This window comes from Macaca mulatta, chromosome 4, assembly GCF_049350105.2.
Source record: "Macaca mulatta isolate MMU2019108-1 chromosome 4, T2T-MMU8v2.0, whole genome shotgun sequence".
In the NCBI taxonomy this organism is placed as follows: domain Eukaryota; kingdom Metazoa; phylum Chordata; class Mammalia; order Primates; family Cercopithecidae; genus Macaca; species Macaca mulatta.
This window is the reverse complement of record NC_133409.1, coordinates 180427479-180447746: the sequence shown is the minus strand read 5'-3', so window position 1 is coordinate 180447746 and position 20268 is coordinate 180427479.

The following is a 20268-nucleotide window of genomic DNA, read 5'->3' as shown; positions in this document are numbered from 1 at the left end:
GGGCCTAAGAATTTGTGTTTCTAACAATAAGTTCTCAGGTGGTGCTCATGGGACTGGTCCACACGGACCACACTTTGAGAACCACTTCACTGTGCTATGTGACCTGCCGTCAATAGCCTAGAAATAAGTTTTTGGTGGCAAACAGGCTCTTTTCAGACCCACCTCCTGCCTCCCTACCTGTAGCTGTCATTTATCTTTTCTTCCTTGCTCTAAACACATTCGGTGACTTATGAGGCCTTAAGGAGGTCCTGAGTCCTGCTTAAGTCCCATGCTACCTGGGCTTGCCTTCTTCTTCCCCTTCCCCTGTCATCCCTTCTAACACCAGCTGCTGCTTCTTTCCAGGTGTTTTTCATCCACACTTGAAACTGCTGCATGGGTGGGGAACTGGCTGCTGTGTGGCTGTGTGGGGAGGGCAAGGCCCAGGGGGTCTGGCTGAGGGCCAATGGTGAGCAGGCAGAAATCCAGAGGAGAGGACGTCTTTTTCTGAGCCTCACAAAGGCACACATTGGCTAGCTGGGCTCTGAGGGAAGAGAGAGGCTTTTGAGCAAGTCCATTTATGCTTCTTGCCTATTTTGCTTTAGCTTGTGGCCTCCAGTGAAAACACACCTTCTTACTCATTTGGCTCCTTACTGAGGAATAAAACATATGAATTCCACTCTGTAGCCTGCAAATTATCTACCTGCCTCATCACCACCTCACTGTTGCAGGTCGTTGAGACGAGCACAGTGGAACAGAAAGTCTATTGGGCCAAGAATAGACTTTCTGGTACGAGATCCCCCAAGTGTGGGGAATGGTGAATGTCAGGAGCTTGAGGAGCAAGTGCACACATGGGGCAGGTCTCTTGTCACTTGTACTAGTTGCGCTCTAGTCACAGCAGGCTCTGAGGAAGCCAGGGTCCATGTGGCCATCTGCTTGAGCAACCTACAAAGTCCTGGGTGTGGTATTTCTTTACTCTGCACAAAAATTACTCAACTGCCATCTCTGTGACTAGCCAACTTTGTTTGAAGCAGAAAGTATTTGAATTAGAATTCCATATTTCTTCCATTCTCTAATTTTTTTTGAAATCCTTCCCCCATGATCTATGAAAAAAAAAGTGAAGTGTTCATCTAACGATCCACTTCATTAAGTCTGTCGTTCCTCTGCTCACATCACACTGCATAGGTTCTGTCTTTTTGGCTATGGGTTCTAAGCCTTCTGAGAGCAAGCACAGTCATAGTCATGTTCCCTCCACAATGTTTGGCTCCTAGGACCTTTTCAGCAAGTAATTGCTTAACTGACTTTCCTTGCTACAGAAGATGATGCTTTTCAAGAATAGACAACTCCATGTCGCAGATAGTGTAGGTGTGAACGTCGCCTAGCTCGGGCAGTGGATTAGTCATGAGCTGAGATCATTTTTCATGCTCTGGTTTGCAGGGTGGAATGACTGGTGTAGCTTAGGATGTGGTATGAATTTCTTACTAGTGTGCTAAAAAGAGGATTCACATCCCTTCTGCCTTATGATTGTTTATGCAATAACCTCATTACAAATGTTGTGTTGCTGTACCTTCCCATGATGTTTTAATGAAGTAGAATTTTAAAATATAATTAACATGCTTAAGGTCATAAATCATAAAACAGATTTGGACAACTTCTGGATCATAGTATATCAGCCTCTCTAAGCCTCACTTTCCTTATCTCTTAAAGGAGGATAGATTAATCTCTAAAAACTCATGCAGTTTATTTTTTATTTATTTATTTTTTTTTTTGAGAAGGAGTCTCGCTCTGTCGCCCAGGCTGGAGTGCAGTGGCCAGATCTCAGCTCACTGCAAGCTCCGCCTCCCGGGTTCACGCCATTCTCCTGCCTCAGCCTCCCGAGTAGCTGGGACCACAGGCGCCGCCACCTCGCCCGGCTAATTTTTTGTGTTTTTAGTAGAGACGGGGTTTCGCCGTGTTAGCCAGGATGGTCTCCATCTCCTGACCTTGTGATCCGCCCGTCTCGGCCTCCCAAAGTGCTGGGACTCCAGGCTTGAGCCACCGCGCCCGGCCCAACTCATGCAGTTTAAAAATACATTGTTGTTGATGAGGCAGGTGAATCACGAGGTCAGGAGTTCGAGACCAGCCTGACCAACATGGTGAAACCCCATCTCTACTAAAAATACAAAAATTAGCTGGGCGTGGTGGCATGCACCTGTAATCCCAGCTACTCAGGAGGCTGAAGCAGGAGAATTGCTTGAACCCGGGAGGTGAAGCTTGCAGTGAGCCGAGATCGTGCCACTGCACTCCAGCCTGGGTGACAGAGTGAGATTCCGTCTCAAAAAAGTAAATAAATAAATAAATAAATAAACAAACCACCAACAGCAAAACATAGCTGTTATCTGTATCATCAGAACCACTTAAAGGAAACTCTCCATTTTGCTAAGGGGTCATGAAATACATATTTTACATCCTTCCAACAAGCTTCTATGTTGAGAAAACTGGCTGTTGAGACAAGGCCATTGTTCAGTCTCTGGTAAGTCACTTCACTCATTCAGGCCTCCTTTTTCTCAGCTTGGAAGTGGGTATAACTTTTATTTTTTGGCTCACTTTTATTTTTTGGCAGGGCCACTTTTACACTGGAAGTTTCTTATGAAAATCAAGTAAGATATGCAGATAAAAATATTCTGTCAACTGTCAAGTGCTATATAAAATTAAGGCACGATTATTTTGACTGTTTACATGGGAAAGCATTAATAAATATTAGCAGTTTTCAGAAGCCAGATGCTATGGAAGTCAGAATTGTTTCATTAGCTCGCATGATATTCAAATAGGAATGGAATGAACTCCAATGGGAAAATGATCAGTGTGCCTTGTGCCTTCCTCTCTCCTTGTCTCCTTTTCTCCCTCCTTGGAGAAACCTTGGCTCCTTCCTCCTTGGGAGAGAACAGACCTGGATGGCCACAGATTTTGATGGACGTGCTTGCTGTCTTTTGTAAGCAGGAGTTGTCTGGGCCTCTTGGGTAGATGTAGAAGGATCTGTTACTGCCTGTCTGCCCACTCCATCTGCCCATTCCTGTAACTGGAAGCAGGCTTGATTGAGAAGCTAAATTTAGAGAATTTAGGATCATCAAAGAATACTGCTGAACCCGGTGATGGTGCGGAAATCGTGAAATAGCAGAGGGGAGGAGCCCTCGGGACAGTTCACACCAGAAACCTCTTTTCTAGTTTCCTCTGGCCTGTGGGTTGTCACCGTGACACAGACCAGGAAGGAGAACAGATGGGGTGTCACAACAGCAAGGCTTATGAAATCATTGCAAAAGTTTCTGCAAGGCAGGCTTGAACTAGGAGTACGAGCTGCCCTCCAGATGAGTGGCACATCTATGACCCTGCAGGACCGCCAGCCCCATGCTTTCAGCCAATGCTGCCCAGGGTGTGGTGCCTGGACCAGCAGCCAGCAGTGCCTGAGCCCGTGAGAAATGCAGAATGCAATGTCCAGGCTTGGCCAACTCAGCCCGAATTGCTAAGGAATCTGTGTGAACAAAAGCTCAAGAGATTTTTTTGTGCCCCCTTCATTTTAAGAAACAATATTGGCTGAGCTTGGTGGCTCACGCCTGTAATCCCAGCACTTTGGGAGGCTGAAGTGGGTGGATCACGAGGTCAGGAGATCAAGACCATCCTGGCTAACATGGTGAAACCCCATCTCTCCTAAAAATACAAAAAAACTAGCCAGGTGTGTTGGCGGCGCCTGTAGTCCCAGCTACTCGGGAGGCTGAGGCAGGAGAATGGAGTGCCCCCAGGAGACAGAGCTTGCGGTGAGCTGACGTCGCACCACTGCTCTCCAGCTGGGTGACAGAGAGACTCCGTCTCAAAAAAAAAAAAAATCGGCCTCTGCTGCAACTTCAAGCTAACGCATCAAACTAACTTCAAATGAATTCCTCCTCTCCATTCAAATATGTTTAAGCTCACAGTTTCTTTCTTTTTTTTTTTCTTTTGCATCAAGAAGATACTTTTAAATAAATATTTGCTAAAATACTTGTGAGGTAGTGATAACTTTGAAATAAATAATATTTTAAACATAAAATTCACAGAAAGCCCCCTGTTGATTGGAATCACTGTCTGCAGTGAGTTGCAGTATCTTAAATAGATAGCTCCCGCTGCATGCCCAGTGATGTGACCCCTCTACTGGGCGGTGGAGGAGACACATTTGCAGTGATCCGCTTGGTTAGCTACCGTGGGCATGGAGGATTCTACATACACATGACAGCAACCCCTTTCTCCAGGGACGTTTACTCTTCCTCTGCTCTAAGCATGTGATGTGAGGGGAGCTGTGGACTCCTCAAGACCCAGGCTGCCCCGCCCAGCACAGGAGAAACACTCCCTCCAGGTGGCCTCCTCTGGTGCCCCCTCCTCAGGCCCCAGTCACTCTGCCCAAGGACTGGCTCTCGCCCTAAGTTCTTCCCGAGGAACACAGGAGCAAGCCCCGATTCTTTGGTCATGACGCTAAGAGATGTGAACATGTGTTTCCCGCTATGTGAGGAAGCCAGTGTGAGGAAACAAGGCTGGGAAGAACCCAGCCGAGAGGAGGCAGCCGGGGCCCGTGCCAGGCCAAGTGACAGGTGTTTCTGACACCCGCCACACCCCTGCCATTTCTGTGGTAGCTTGAAGCTTCCAAAAATCCCTTCCTTTGTTTCCTCTTAATCCAGTTTAAATTGGGTTTCAATAACTGGCAACCAAGAGGAGTAGTGACCAATGAACAGCAGGGCTCGTGTGGGGGCGGAGCCGGGACAGGTGCGTTCCAGCCGTGCAGAGTCCCATGAGGCCACAGGTGCGGTAGCCATCAGGGTGGACGGAGCGCAGCCCCAGAAACCTCATACCCATTGGGGTACCTTGGTTTATTGGGAACTTAGGAATTTGGAATTTTTTTTTTTCCTTTTTTCTGAGATGGAGTCTCACTCTGTTGCCCAGGCTGGAGTGCAGTGGCATGATCTCAGCTCACTGCAACCTCTGCCTCCTGGGTTCAAGCAATTCTGCTGCCTCAGCTTCCCAAGTAGCTGGGATTACAGGCACGCACCACCATGGCCAGCTAATTCTTGTATTTTTAGTAGAGAGGGGGTTTCACCATGTTGGCCAGGCTGGTCTGGAACTCTTGACGTCAGGTGATCTGCCTGCCTCGGCCTCCCAAAATCATGCGATTACAGGTGTGAGCCACCATGGCCAGCCTGGATTTTCTATTGAAAAAGGAAAACTCAAAATGTATTTTGAAATGGAGGTAAGCAGAGTGTCTTTGTCTTCAAGAACTATGAAAGTCTGGTGGGAATGTCCTTCTACTCTAGTATTTGTTTGTTTGTCTGTTTGTTTGTTTGTTTGTTTGAACTTCAATCAGAAGCAGCCAGGCTTGGAAACTGCTCCTCCCTTATCTCTGTCCCTCTCCCTCAGGCCCCATCCCCTGATACCACATCCCTCACCAAGAGGCAGAGGCTGTGGAGAGAGCATGGGCTTTGCACTGAAACCTGGTTTTCAGTCCTGGCTCATTGCAGCCACACCCTGAACCTCCATCCTTCATTCGTAAAACTGAACAAATGAAACCGACGTATAAGACCGAAGAGGAGTTCAAAAACGAATACAAAACGCATGGCACGGAGAAGCCGTCTTGCTACAGATGTTGAACATCTCCTGTATAATAACCCTTTCTAGTCAAAGTAAAGATTTTTCTCTCTGATCCTGAGCGTTTTTAGAAGTGGCCAGCATCATACTCCTGTGCTGGGACCCGGACAGATGTGGTTTTTCTGTCCACCTGCGAAGTCAGGAGTGTCAAACACTCGTTCTGGGGCATTCGCTTCTGGGGGTCTTTTTTCCTGTGTTTTTACAACATACATAAGTAAATGGAGCTAGGTGACGGTCTGCGTTCGAGCCCTAAGATTAGACCACTTACAGATAACCGGCACCATGTCACATAGCATCACAGGACTGGAAAGGAACTTCTGAGTCACTTAATCCAGTTTCCACAGTAATCACGTGTCATCGACTGACAATGTGACAGAAACACCATGGTGGGAACAGGAAAGATCAAAATCAAAGATAGTTTGGTAGATAATGTGTCTGATCGTAACTTTTTCCATTAATGTGGGTAGTAAACACCAACCCCTAATCTAATCAACTCGATAATACTTCTGCCTGCAAATAAAAAATGACACATTATTTTTAGCACAGTGACCATAGGTTACAGATATGGAGACTTTAACTGGAAACCTGACTGCCTTCACTAAGTACGTGAGTAACAGACCAAGGTAACTCCTCCACTGACCCTATGCCCTCCCGTGATATTCCATTTAGTTCCCTCGGAGTTTCTGTGGATGGTCTAGGCTCACTGGAGAAAGGTCGAGAAGGGGTTTGGGAAGCAGCGTCACTGGGCAGTTTGTGAATATGTCTGAGCCTGGTGAGACAGAACACAGTCAAATTCAACAAGCACCGTGAAGTGAATTTCTTACTCACAGATGGACTGCAAGGGACTGCAGAGGCTGTGTCTCCATTGCAAGCCAGTCCCCAAGGCTCAGGAAAGCTGCCTGGAGCAGGTGGAGTCTCATCTGTGTGTACCCTACTTGCACCACAGCTGAGGGATCCCCAGAAAGCAGCCTGCCCTGGGTTTTATACCCTGGAGTCCCAGGACACACTGGGCTGCAATGTTGAAGGACGTCCTGTTTCTAGGGGAGACTGGAACAGAGCCCAGGCAGGCCCAGTCAGTCCCTCCCTATCTCAGGATGTGGCATTCCAGCATATTCTTTGGTTATTCTTGACAGCTATGAGTGAGAAATGGAGCAGAACTGGGTTAGTCCAGGGTTACCTGGAGAGCTGTCCTGCAGTCCACCTCCCAACCCAGGAGAGCTGTCCTGCAGTCCACCTCCCAACCCAGGTAGCCCCTTCTACAAAGCCAGTCCATTGCCTCTGCCCTCCGACCTCTCCAGATCTGAAGGCAGAGGCACGTCTTGTCAGGTCGATGTAACACCTTGATGGACACAGGCTCAGTGCAATGTCATTGAGCCATAGCCAGGTTACACTTCATCAGGCCCGGGGGACCACAACCACAGCAGGATGGCCAGGCCTGCCGGGAGCAGCAGTCTGGCCCAGGATCCCAGCAATTCAGGTAACAATGTTGGAGAAGGGTCCTTGGGTGGCCCCACTGTGACCCAGTGGGTCTGCCTCCAGATCTCCTCTCCTTGTGTCTCTGCAATCCCTGACACACACACTCTTCTTGGTCAGGGAAGACAGTCTTGAGCAATCCTGTCGTCTGAAGCAGGCTTCCAGAAGGAGCCAAGGGCTGGCTGCTGGCTGCCCAGGCAGAGGCGGTGGAGGCAGTGATACCTGCCACGCTCAGGAACAGGTTTCTTGTGTTTTCATGAGCACTGACTCCTACGATGGTACCAGAGATCCCTTAGGGGACATAAACCCGGTCTGTTACTCCTCCTGGCAGGTCCCTAGTGAGTCTGGTGTAAAGCCCCAGATTGTTGGCCCAATGGTATGACCCATTCCCAGGGGTGACAGCCAGGTTGCTCCCAGCACACCCAGTGTGCAGGATCCCACCATCCACCAGCTTTGCTGGCATGACATTGCCCATCCCAGGGCTGCCCCCAGAGAAATGTGTAGCCCTTCCCCGACGTTACTGCTCAGTGCCTACTCGGAGGTGTGGAGGCACTGGCGTTCACCAGCCAAGCCTCATGGACGCAGAGTTGCTGAGCTCAGTCTCCCGTGCAGAGAGGGCTGGTACTAATCCAATTCTTATTTTCTTTGTTGCACGGGGACACCTCTTGTCCATGGAAACAAAGGAGTGTGGTGTGTCAAAGGACCAGCCCATGGAGAGGTTTATTGGTTGTGTTCGTGCCATTTTGCTGCGGAATCGGTTAAGTTAAAACGTGGCACCTCCAGCTCCCTCCCACGCCTGGGTGCCAGAGCCTCCCTCGGTCAGCCACGGCTGGGGCTCTGCTGGATGTGTGGTGGTGTCAGGCACACAGATGTCATTCACCACTGCTGGGATGAGAGGGTTGCTCTGGTCAGGGACAGAATGAGGTCCAGAGGGCAGATCTAACACTTTGCCAGGTTGTCTGGGAGGGCTACAGCTCAGAAAGCCTGACAAGGCATTGCGCTCCCGGGCCTCTGCTGCCACATCCTTGCGGAAAAGCAGAGACACGTTAGTGCCCCTCCCCTATCCGGGGTTCCAGGTGAGTCCAGGTTCAAGTTGGGGGCCCTGTGTGGGGTACTATGGCAGCCTGAACCACAAACCACTTTCAGGACTTACACTGTAAAAGGAGAAGGGAAAAATAATGGTTGGGAATGCTGAGACTGGGATTTCACAGGTTTCACAGGTGTGGCCTAATCAGGTGGCTGCCTGCCGCCCCCCATTGCCGTCACCCTTACAAGCCCAGTGTCTCTCATGCAGCGTCATGCTTCCCTTGTGCGGGAGTACAGAGTTTAGGGTCCATAATGCCCTAGTCAGATGGTGTCGCCCCGCTAGCGGGCCATCTTGATGTCCTGTTGTTGGTTTCTTTGTGGGCGATGGTTCCGTCCTTCAGTAGCCCCGCTGGCCTGCAGGTGACAGCGTGCATGGAAAGTCTATCGTATTTCGTGAGTAGGCGCCCACTGTTGTACTGCTAAGGCAGTGAAGGATGTTCCTTGGGCAGACTGAGGTTCCAGGATATCCAAAAACATGACAGAAGCTCCTCTCAGTGGTAGCCATGGTAGTCTCAACATCCACATGAGTGACATCTCTGTCCCTTCCAGGCAGCAAGCTATTATCATAGTCCTTTAACAGGAAACCCGTTAATAGTCCAGCCGCTCAGCAGTCATCCTCCTGAACAGTCATCTAGGCTGTTAGCCACAGTCCATGAATCAATGACTATCTAACAAGATATGGTGGTGGCCTGCGTGGCCATCACCGCTACCTGTGGTCCAGCCCATTGGACAGCATATCCTTGTGCAGTCTCAATCCAAAGACAGCCATTCTCTGGCTGGACAGTGGCCGCAGCCCAGTGGACCCTGTCTGCTCGTTGCTTTGCAGAGCTGTCAGTAAACCATGCCGTATCATAGGCAGTCCAATCTCTGAATCTGAATCTTGGGTTCCAGGCATCCCCAGGAGGAGCTGAAGCACCCCCATCAGCTCACATGGTACCTTCTGTCAAGCTAGCCATTATTCATGAAGCCCACCGGCCCCTCAGGTCCTGGCTGGATCCAATCTTAAATGTACTATTTTCATTTAACAGTTGAGCTCTGGTGAGCCTATTTGATTTTATTGGTGGAATTTGTAAGTATTCAAGTTGGGCAGTTCAGGTTACAACATCACATGTGGCTCTCCCGTCTCCTCCAGTGCCCAGTAGCAAGCAAGGAGTTGCCATTCAATAGATGTATATCTGGGGGCTGCTTTAGGAATTATGTGTCCAAAACCTGAGGCCGGTGCACCCCGTGGCAGTTTCCTGTTGCAAGAGGCTCCAATCGGCACGTGTGCAGATGGCAGACACCTGTAATTCCACTGGGCTAGCAGGCTCTAAAAGTTTTAGAAGCAGTGCCTGGGACACAAGTTGTTAAGTGACTTCCAAGGCCTGCTATTGCAAAGGGCCCTGTTCAAAGCTGGCAGCTGCGCCCATCACCTTGACTAAGGGGGGCCAAATAACACAAGGTGAGTATATGCTATCTCTAGCACCCGAAGAGACCTACCTGCTATGGGACCTCCTCTTTATTAGTGGACGCCGCCAGGCCAACAATTTTTGCTTGATGGCATCTGGGATATTTCTTTGGCTTCCTGCCCGAGTGGCCTCGGCGTTCAGCCTGCCACAGTCCATTGTTGGTCTCCATCCCCTGAAGGTCTTTTTGACCAGCCAAAGTCAACTGTCACATTGTGACAGAATGGTTTGTAACATTTTATCAGAGTTAACACCAAGTCCTGTTCTCCACTTTGCACTTCGGCTTTTGTTGAACAACCCGCTGGGGCTTGGGGAGCTTAGGTGGTAGGCACTGCTGCTGGGAGGGAGTGCCATCTAGGTGGTGTGACATTCTGTGCCACAGCAGCCCAAGTGTCAGTGCCTATAAGGCAGAGGTCCTCAACCATTTTGGCCCCAGGGACTGGTTTTGTGGAAGACAGTTTTTCCAAGACAGGGGAGTGGATGGTTTCAAGATGATTCAAGCCCATTATATTTATCATAACATTCTCATGCGGTGCACACAACCTAGATCCCTCACATGCACAGTCCACAATGGGGCTTGCGCTCCTATGAGAACCCAGTGCCTCCGCTCTTCTGACAGGAGACGGAGCGCAGGTGGTAAAGCTCCCTTGTCCACGCTCACCTCCTGCTGTGTGAACTGGTTCCTAACAGGCCACAGATCAGTAGCAGTCTGTAGCCCGGGGGGTTGGGACGCCTGTTATAGTGCACTCAGAGGTGGGGACCATGGTCACTGCACCCAAAATGGCCCCAAGGGCCCCACCCACAGCAGATAGGCACTGCCATTTGCCATGTCTGTCCTCAAACCTGCCAATAGCATCAGTTTCGTTTTTCTCTTCTTTGACAGGAGCATGGTGGGGGCCTGGAGACCTTGTCCCCACCCTTAATTGCACCATTTCTTTTGGGACAGCAAAACATTCTGTCCGCTCTCATCAGCTACCCCAGAGAGCCTTGACACGGCCTCTCTTGCATTTCGCCCACATCTATCCCTTAGATCCAAATTCTCCTTTTCTGTGAAGACCCACATTGTGCATGTGGGTTCCCTCTTGGGTCCCCCGGGGTCCCCCTTAGTACCCACTCCTGAGCTGTCCAGCCCCGGGAATGAGTGATCATGTAAGCGCCCAGCAACCAGGGGGTTGTGTGCTATGCTCTCATTTCCATATTCTTTTCTCCCCACCTCAGTCCTTGCAGCCAGCTCACTCTCATCTGTGTGTGTGTGTGTGTGTGTGTGTGTGTGTGTGTGTGTGTGTGTGTGTGTGTAGGGAAGGTGACCTCTGTTCCACTTATCACTCTTCCTTCTCTATAAAACTTCCAGCTTCCTGTCCAGCCCCCCACACCCCCAGGCTGACGTCTCTGCCTGGGCTGGTACTGAGGGGTACCACCCTCCCACTTTGCCAAGAAGCCATGGTCCTGTCCGAGCAGACCCTGCTCACTGGGCCAGTTTTGTGAAGTAAGTTCACAGGGAACTGGTTAATAACTTGTCTGAGTCTGGTGAGACAGAACTCGCCACCCCCACCCCACCCCAAAGCTAGTTACGTGAAGTGGGATTCTTGCTTGTAGATAGGTGGCAAGAAAACACAGAAGCCCAGAGCCCATAGTGAGCCTGTCCCACAACTGTAACAGTAAGAAAATCATGGCAGTGAAAGAGATCTGATTTAGCCAACTCCTTTCTTGCCTTTAGCCTTTAAACTGCCCTTAACTATTCCTGGGCTTGGTCCAAGCTAAATTTCGGAGATATTTAGCTTATAGTTTAAATGATAATAGTCCTTTTCCAAACAAAATTGCTTTTGTAAAACTAATGAAAGGCCACCAAGCTGGGAGGATGAGAGGAGCCCAAATTCTGCTAAGGCGTAGACGTAAATTATTACCAGACATTATTGTGGAGTTCACAAGGTGTGCAACTTCCCCAGTTAATCCTGAAGACAACGTCACTATTGTAGAACCTAAGATTGGATTTTTTAAGATGTCTTTTCAGGTTTTTTGCGTGTCTGACACTGATGGCCCCACTGGGACCCACCAACCACTCCTGTAGCCCCAACCAGAAGTGACTCAGCGCCAGGAGAACCATTTCCCGCAGCCCAGTGACGGCAGCCTCAACCAATCAGCAGCAAACAGTGACGGCAGCCTCAACCAATCAGCAGCAAACAGTGACGGCAGCCTCAACCAATCAGCAGCAAACAGTGACGGCAGCCTCAACCAATCAGCAGCAAACAGTGACGGCAGCCTCAACCAATCAGCAGCAAACAGTGACGGCAGCCTCAACCAATCAGCAGCAAACAGTGACGGCAGCCTCAACCAATCAGCAGCAAACAGTGACGGCAGCCTCAACCAATCAGCAGCAAACAGTGACGGCAGCCTCAACCAATCAGCAGCAAACAGTGACGGCAGCCTCAACCAATCAGCAGCAAACAGTGACGGCAGCCTCAACCAATCAGCAGCAAACAGTGACGGCAGCCTCAACCAATCAGCAGCAAACACCCAGCCTAGCCACCACTCCTCTCACCCCAAACTCTCTTTGAAAAACTCTAGCCTCCCAACTTTCAGGGAGGTTGATTTGGGGAATAATAAAACCTTGACCTCCCATTCAGCCAGTTCTACGTGTGCAAAACTCTTTCTCTATTTCAACTTCCTTGCCTTGATAAATCAGCTCTATCTGGACAGCAGGCAAGAGGAATGCACTGGACGCTTAAACTCCAAGGCTCAGGAAAGCCGCCCAGAGAAGTCTGGAAAGAGTAAAACAGAGGGTCTTTGGCCTATGTGGAGATAAAATGAACCTGTGCATACCAAACACCAATGCAGAAACTCACTTCCTTCTTCCTCACTTGCTTCCCAGAAAATTGGCAACCAGATCTTTAATATCTAGGCAGGAAATTGGGAGTCTCCCCTGGGATTCTAATCAGAGAAAGAGGAAAAACCTAGAGTCCCACAGAGCTTGTAATCAGTTGTCTAGTCCCCGACTCTTAGTCACAGGATAACCAATTGTCAGAAGCCCAAGAAAAATGATATTTCAGAATACCAAGGGTAAAGAGAATATGTTTCAAATTTCCAAAGAAAAAGATGGGCCACATACAAAGGATCGGGGACTTGCAAATGACAACACTGGAAAAATAGAAGGCAACGGAGTATTGCCTTCAAAATTCAACAGGACAATGATTTCCCAAGTAGAATTCTAAACCACAACTATCAATCAGATCTGATGGTAGCGCAAAACAGGTGCAGACGGCCGGGCGCGGTGGCTCAAGCCTGTAATCCCAGCACTTTGGGAGGCCGAGACGGGCGGATCACGAGGTCAGGAGATCGAGACCATCCTGGCTAACACGGTGAAACCCCGTCTCTACTAAAAAATACAAAAAACTAGCCGGGCGAGGTGGCGGGCGCCTGTAGTCCCAGCTACTCGGGAGGCTGAGGCAGGAGAATGGCGTGAACCCGGGAGGCGGAGCTTGCAGTGAGCTGAGATCCGGCCACTGCACTCCAGCCTGGGCGACACAGTGAGACTCCGTCTCAAAAAAACAACAAAAAAAACCGGTGCAGACATGTAAGTTCTCAACAACAAAAATAATTGCCCGAATCACTTTCCAGGAAGCAGCCAGAGAGTAGCTTCCCCCAAAGAAGAGAATGAGCCAAGATACAGGAAGACATGAAATAGAGAATATTAAGAAGCCCAACCTAGAAGGAAAAGGAAATCTCGGATGATATAAATCTTCAGCTGAACAAAACAAATTCTGCAATGACACATAAGTGCAGGGCACAGCGGGCACCCCGGCCAGAGCAGGCCGTGTGACTCTGAGGTGGCACGCCGCTCTCAATGTCACTGCCCCCTCAGCCTTGTGCCACCTCCTCCCTGGGATGAAACAATGGGAGGATGTGCTCCACCAACCAAGGAGACAAAGTCAAAAAATAGGAAGATGTGAGATGCAAGAAATACAGAATCCAAGCAGGAAAATGCCAGAAGGAATTCCATGAGTTAAAGTAAAAAGGTTTGTTAATCATGTCTAAATACAGCCGGAGGGAAATCAAAAGATAGCAAGTGGCCAGATGCGATGAGAAGGAAACATTCCCACTGTTGATGGGAATGTAAACTGGCACAGCCACTATGGAAAACAGTATAGAGGCTCCACAAAAATAAAACTAAATATGAAACTGCCTTATGAGGGGCCGGGCACAGTGGCCCATGCCTGTAATCCCAGCACCTTGGGAGGCTGAGGCAGAAGGGATTACTTGAGGCCAGGAGTTCAAGACCAGCCTGGGCAACATAGTGAGACCCTATCTCCACAAAAAGTAAAAATATTAGCTGGGTATGGTGGCACATACCTGTAGTCCCAGCTGCTCAGGATACTGAGGCAAGAGGATTGCTTGAGCCTGAGAGGTCGAGGCTGCAGTGAACTATGATTGCACCACTGCACTCCAACCTGGGTGACAGGTTGTCTCTTAAAAAATAAAAAATAAAAAATAAATTCCACATAATCCAGCAATCCTTCTTCTGTGTATATATGCAAAGGATGTAAAAGATCTCTGAACCCCCGTGTTTATTGCTGCCTTACTCACAATAGCCAAGATAATGAAACAATCTAAGGATCCAGTGATGGACGAATAGATTAAAAATGTGGTATATATACAATAAAATGTGATTTATTGCTAACAAAAAAGAAAATCCTGCATTTGCAACAACATGGATGAGCCTGGAGGACATAATATTAAGTGAAATAAACCAGACACGAAAAGACAAATACTATATGATCTCATTTATATGTGGAACCTAAAAAAGTCAAACTCCTAGAAACAGCAGGTGGAATGGGGATGAACAAGGGCTGGGAAGCAGGGAAAGGAATGGTGAGACGTTGGTCAAGCAGTGCAAACTTGCAGTAGTATGATGAATATGTTCTGGGAATCTAATGTACAGCATGGTGACTACACTTAATAATGTACTGTACCCTTGAAATTCCACACACACGTAACTATGTGAAGTGATCAATATATTAGCTTGATTGAGGAATACAAGGCATACATATATCTAATCATGTTATTTACTTTAAATATATATATATTTTATTCTATGTGACAATCATACTTCAATAAAGCTGGGGTGGGGGGATGTAAAGGGAAGTCCCAGGATACGACCTATGCAATCATTCCAGACAGATGAGCAAAGAGGTTTGCAGGGGGGATATCTCCACAAACAAAGGGGACCCAGCTGATTAACTGATGTTATTGACCTTGCTGAAAATAGCACTGAGAGGCTATTGGAAAGCATGGGGGAAATTATAGGCACGAAGAAACTGAGCAATGAAAAACAAGGCAACTATTAAACTCAGGAAAAACTTCAAAGCAAGAAGGGAACAATCAGAGTTTACCTTGCTGCTCAGTTGTGAATAACCCTTGTGTGATTATAAAAATGTTAATACCAAATATTATTTAATCCAAAATTATAACCAAAGAAGATGGTGATTGGAAGCAAAGGGAATAGTGGAGCCGAGAGCTAAATCCTCACCCACCCTAAGTGAAAATCAGTTCTCTACCAATTTCGTTCTGTTCAACTTCCATTGATGAGCACAACTTCCCCTTCAAGGCTGATTCCCCGTGTAAGTCCCTCTATTCAGGGCGCTGTCTGCACCCAGGACTATTGGAGGACAGGCTGTCCAAGGCAATGGACTAGTCTGAGAACAACTTGGCCCAAGTTATCTCTGCTCTCTGCTTCCTCCACCCATTTTCACTGCAGAGGGCCTCACTCCCCTCTCGCCTTCCTCAGTTGTGCCAATTCCCCCCCCCAACCACTTACAGCATCTCGTCTTTCAGTCCAGGCCAGTCTTATCAAGGGTTTGCAATCAGAGAAACTCAAATATGCCTCCAAATCTTCCTACCTCAAGGCTGCACTTAGAAACCATGGCATCAAAGTCAGCAGTTTTTCATCTTTAGCTTTGTTTTTCTGTACACCAGGGGTGTCCCTGGATGCGGTGGGAGAGAAGACAGAGAAACACCTGGCGTGGGGAAAACGGTTTCGTACTTGGAGTTATAATCGTGCCCTAGTGGTTTGTAGGTAATGGAGAGTCATGGAAGATTTTCAGTCAAAAGAGCGACTTCCTTGGATTAGAATTCTATATTTTGAACTGCGGCTGCAGTGGGGTTGGATCACGGGCTGTTCCCATGGGCTGGGCGAGAGAAGGTGAAATCTCCCATGATGAAGGCGAGTGAGGACAGAGCGGGATTGAGAGATTCTGGGGGTTGGCCAGAGGAGGATTACTAAGAGGGTGACTCAGGTATCTATCCCGGGGAACAGGTGCTACTCATGAGAGGGTAAGGCACAGGTGTGGTCATGAAGTTTCTGATTAAGGATTTGGGCATCTCCCTCCCTCCCTTCAGTTTCTGCTGAAACAGAAAGGAGTCCAGAGGTTTCTGAAAGAGGGTAACTCCCAAGACGGATGGCGAGGGTAATTCTGGGAACTCTACAAACTTATGCTTGAGGTTACAGTTGCGTAATGGAGGTTGCTGACTGTCCTACAGGTTAGCTTTTCTTACTCTATGAAAGGGAGTGTCTCTCAAATGTGTGGAGACTGTTTCACAATCATCTTACCATAGTCAATACTGCAGGCCTCAGTGACCCCCAGCTAGGCAATGCTATGCCTTATCACCCACAGAGGCAGGCTTCAGTCATCATTTGGACATTGCACTGTGCTCTGTAATTCAGGTGTGGTCCTGAATGTTATAAAATCTAGCATCTCAGAAAAGCCATCACTCCAATGAACCTAGCAGTCTTAAGGATCCCTAAACACTCACACAGACTGGAAGCTTAAACACTTTCACACATAATTGCAAAAGAGTTGGTACTTTGTCAGAGAGAAAATTCGCTAGGAACAGGGCAGGTTCAACGCCATCTCCTAGGAGAAGTCTTCCGAGCAGAATTAATTTTTTTTTGTACAGTCCAATAAGGCTAGTACAGTATCTTTAATATTCTATTGCTTTTCATGGTCTGCTTTGTATTTTAGTTAAATTACTAGGATCTGAAGAAGGTACAAAGATAAGCAAGAAGTGGATATTCGCCCTTGTGGAGTTTACGGTAAGTCTATTAGATTTTCAGCTTTAAGGCAGAAACACGAATGGTAACTCAAAAAAGTAATATGTGGCACACGTTAAATAGCAGTGGAGGGCCAAGGACATGAGCGAGGATGCCTCTCCATCAGGAAGAGATCCAGGCGCAGAGGGCATTGAAGGCATCTTGGAGGGTAAGCAGTATTTCAACAGGTGGAGATGGTAGAAATCAGCATTCCAGAAAGAAGACAGGGCATCCACAGCTCTGCTTCAGTAGAAGAAATGGTTTCTCAGCTGCAGCATGACTGACATTTTGGCCGGATAATTCTTTGTTGCGGGGGCTGTCCTGTGAGCTGTAGGCTATTTAGCGGCATCCCGCTGTCAACCCACTGGATGCTAGTGACACCCCGACCCCAGTGGCAACACCCAGGAGTATCTCCAGACATTGCCAACTGACCCTGGGGTTGGGGGCAAACCACCTTGGATGAGAGCTACTGATACAGAATATACATGCACACAAACACATACATGCACACAGACACACACATGCACACAGACACACACATGCACACAGACACATGCAGACACATACATGCACACAAACACATACATGCACACAGACACATACATGCACACAGACACATACATGCACACAGACACATGCACACAGACACACACATGCACACAGACACACACATGCACACAGACACATGCAGACACATACATGCACACAAACACATACATGCACGCAGACACATACATGCACACAGACACACACACATGCACACAGACACATGCACACAGACACACACATGCACACAGACACACACATGCAGACACATACATGCGCACAGACACATGCACACAGACACACACATGCACACAGACACACACATGCACACAGACACATGCAGACACATACATGCGCACAGACACATGCACACAGACACATACATGAGGAGATATATATATATATATAGTAACTGTCCAAGGCACTTTGACTTCAAGAGAACTGACAATGTGCAGCAGGTCCTCCAATAACATCATTTCATTCACATCATGTTGTTATAACATAAAAGAGAGAAAAACTTGATTTCCCTATACATTGTTTCACTTAAAATTGCAGTTTCCAAAAACCTACTGGTGAAGTTAAGCGAAGACTTACTGCACATATATGTATGTATATGTAATATGCAAAACTGTACATGTTTCTTTATAAATGTATAGGTACACCAATATATATACATGTATATAGTTGAACCACTTGAAATGTCTGTATTTCATCATTTTTGACCTACAAAAATGGCACCTTTCTATGGCTCAACAATGTAGACCCTATAAGATACAGGTAGCAACAGACACGCTGGAAAGGCAAACCAGAGAGCCACTGTGAAAGCCAAGCAGACTAGACTACACCAGGATGGATCGTAAAGAGGTGATGGAGGGTCACACAGTCAGACGGACACGGAGTTTTTCTGGTGCTGCTGTGCAAACTTGGGCACGTCCTGCCTGAAAACGGGGATGAGGGTAATAACACTGACATTGAAAGAGTACTGAAAAGATTGAATAAGATAATGTATGTAAAGTTTCTGGCACATAGAGCTATCATCATTCCTTAAATCGGTGGATAATAGGAGTTGTTGAAGATTTTGGAGCAGGCCGTTGGTATGTTGGTATGGCTGGATTTTAGGAAGCTGGATCTTGTGGCATCGATGAATGGTTGATTGGAGGGTGTTAAACAGTAAACAACAATGAAGGTGTTAGCAGAGGTGGGGTATAATTAGGGCCTGAACATAGGATGGTGTCAGTGGGAATGGAAAAGAAGGAATGGGCTGGGCATGGTGGCCCACGCCTGTAATCCCAGAACTCTGGGAGGCTGAGGCGGGTGCATCACCTGAGGTCAGGAGTTCAAGACCAGCCTGGCCAATGTGGGGAAACCCTGTCTCTACTAAAAATACAAAAAGTAGCCAGGTGTGGTAGTACAGACCTGTAATCCCAGCTACTCGGGAGGCTGAGGCAGGAGAATCACTTGAACCTGGAAGGCGGAGGTTGCAATGGACCAAGATCCCGCCATTGCACTTGAGCCTGGGCAACAGAGCAAGACTCTATCTCAAAAAACAAAACAAAACAAAAGAAGAAGAAAAAAAGAAGAAAAGAAGGAATGGGTTGGAGACAGATTTCTTTAACAGCTTTATTGAGGTATATTGACATATCGTAAACTGCCCATATTTAAGGTTTATGTTTGCTGAGTTTTGACATATGTATACACTTGTGAAATCATCATCACAATCAAGATGGCAAACATATCCATTAGCCCCCCACATTTCTTTGTTCCCTTTTATAACCCCTCCCTCCCTTCCCCAGCCCAGGCAATCATTGATCTGCTTTCTGTCACTGCAGATTAGTTAGCAATTACAAGAATTATGTAACATACACTCTTTTCTCGTCTTGCTTCTTTCACTCAACATAGTTATTTTCAGACTCATCTATGTTGTAAATTTTATCAATAATTTTTCTTTTTTTGCTGAGTAGTATTCTACTGTGTGACTATATCACAATTTGTTGTTATTTATTCATTCATCTATTAAATGACATTTTGGTTGTTTTCAGTTTTTGGCTATTGAAAATAAAACTATTAGTTTGTGCATACAAGTCTTTGTGTGGGTCTATGCTTTCTTTTCTGGTAAACATCTATTAATAGGAGTGGAATGACTGGGTCACATGTCAGGTATATATTTAATTTTTTAGGAAATTGTTTTCCAAGCCAGGCACAGTGGCTCATGGCTATAATCCCAGAACTTTGGGAGGCTGAGGTGGGAGGAACACTTGAGGCCAGAAGTCCAAGACCAGCCTAAGCACTATAGTAAGACCCCATCTCTAAAAGAAAAAAAAGAAATTGTTTTCCAAAGTGGTGTACCAGTTCACATTGCTCCCAGACTATACATTTAGTGTGGTCAGTCTTTTTAATTGTAACTATTCTAGTGGGTATACATCTCATGGGGGTTATAATTTACAATTCCCTAATGACAATCATTACATGACTAATGATGGTCCTTGCCTTGTTTTTTATCATAGGGTGAAAGTAGTCAACCATTTAGTATGGGCACATTTTCATGTGCTTATTTACCATCTATGTATCTTCTTTGATGCAGTGTCTGTTCACATCTTTTGCCCACTTTGTAAAAAGTGGATATGCATTGATATACAGAGTGGAGTAATAAATACTGGAGACTCGGAAAGGTGGGAAGTAGGAAGGGGGTGAGGAATGAAATACCATGTATTGGGCATAATGGACACTATTCGGGTGATGGGTACAGTAGTAGCCCACACTTCACCACGATGCAATAAATCTGTATCACACAACTGCATTTGTACCCCATACATCTACAAAAATAAAAATTAAAAACATAAATAAATTGGGCTGTTTGTCTTCGTATTATGTAGTATTCTTTATGCAGTCTACATACAAGTCCTTTGTCAAATATATGTCTTGCAAATATTATCTCTATTATCTCCTAGTTTATGGCTTGCTTCTGAGGAGAAAAGAGTTTTTGGTTCTGATAAAATCCGATATACTGTTTTTTTA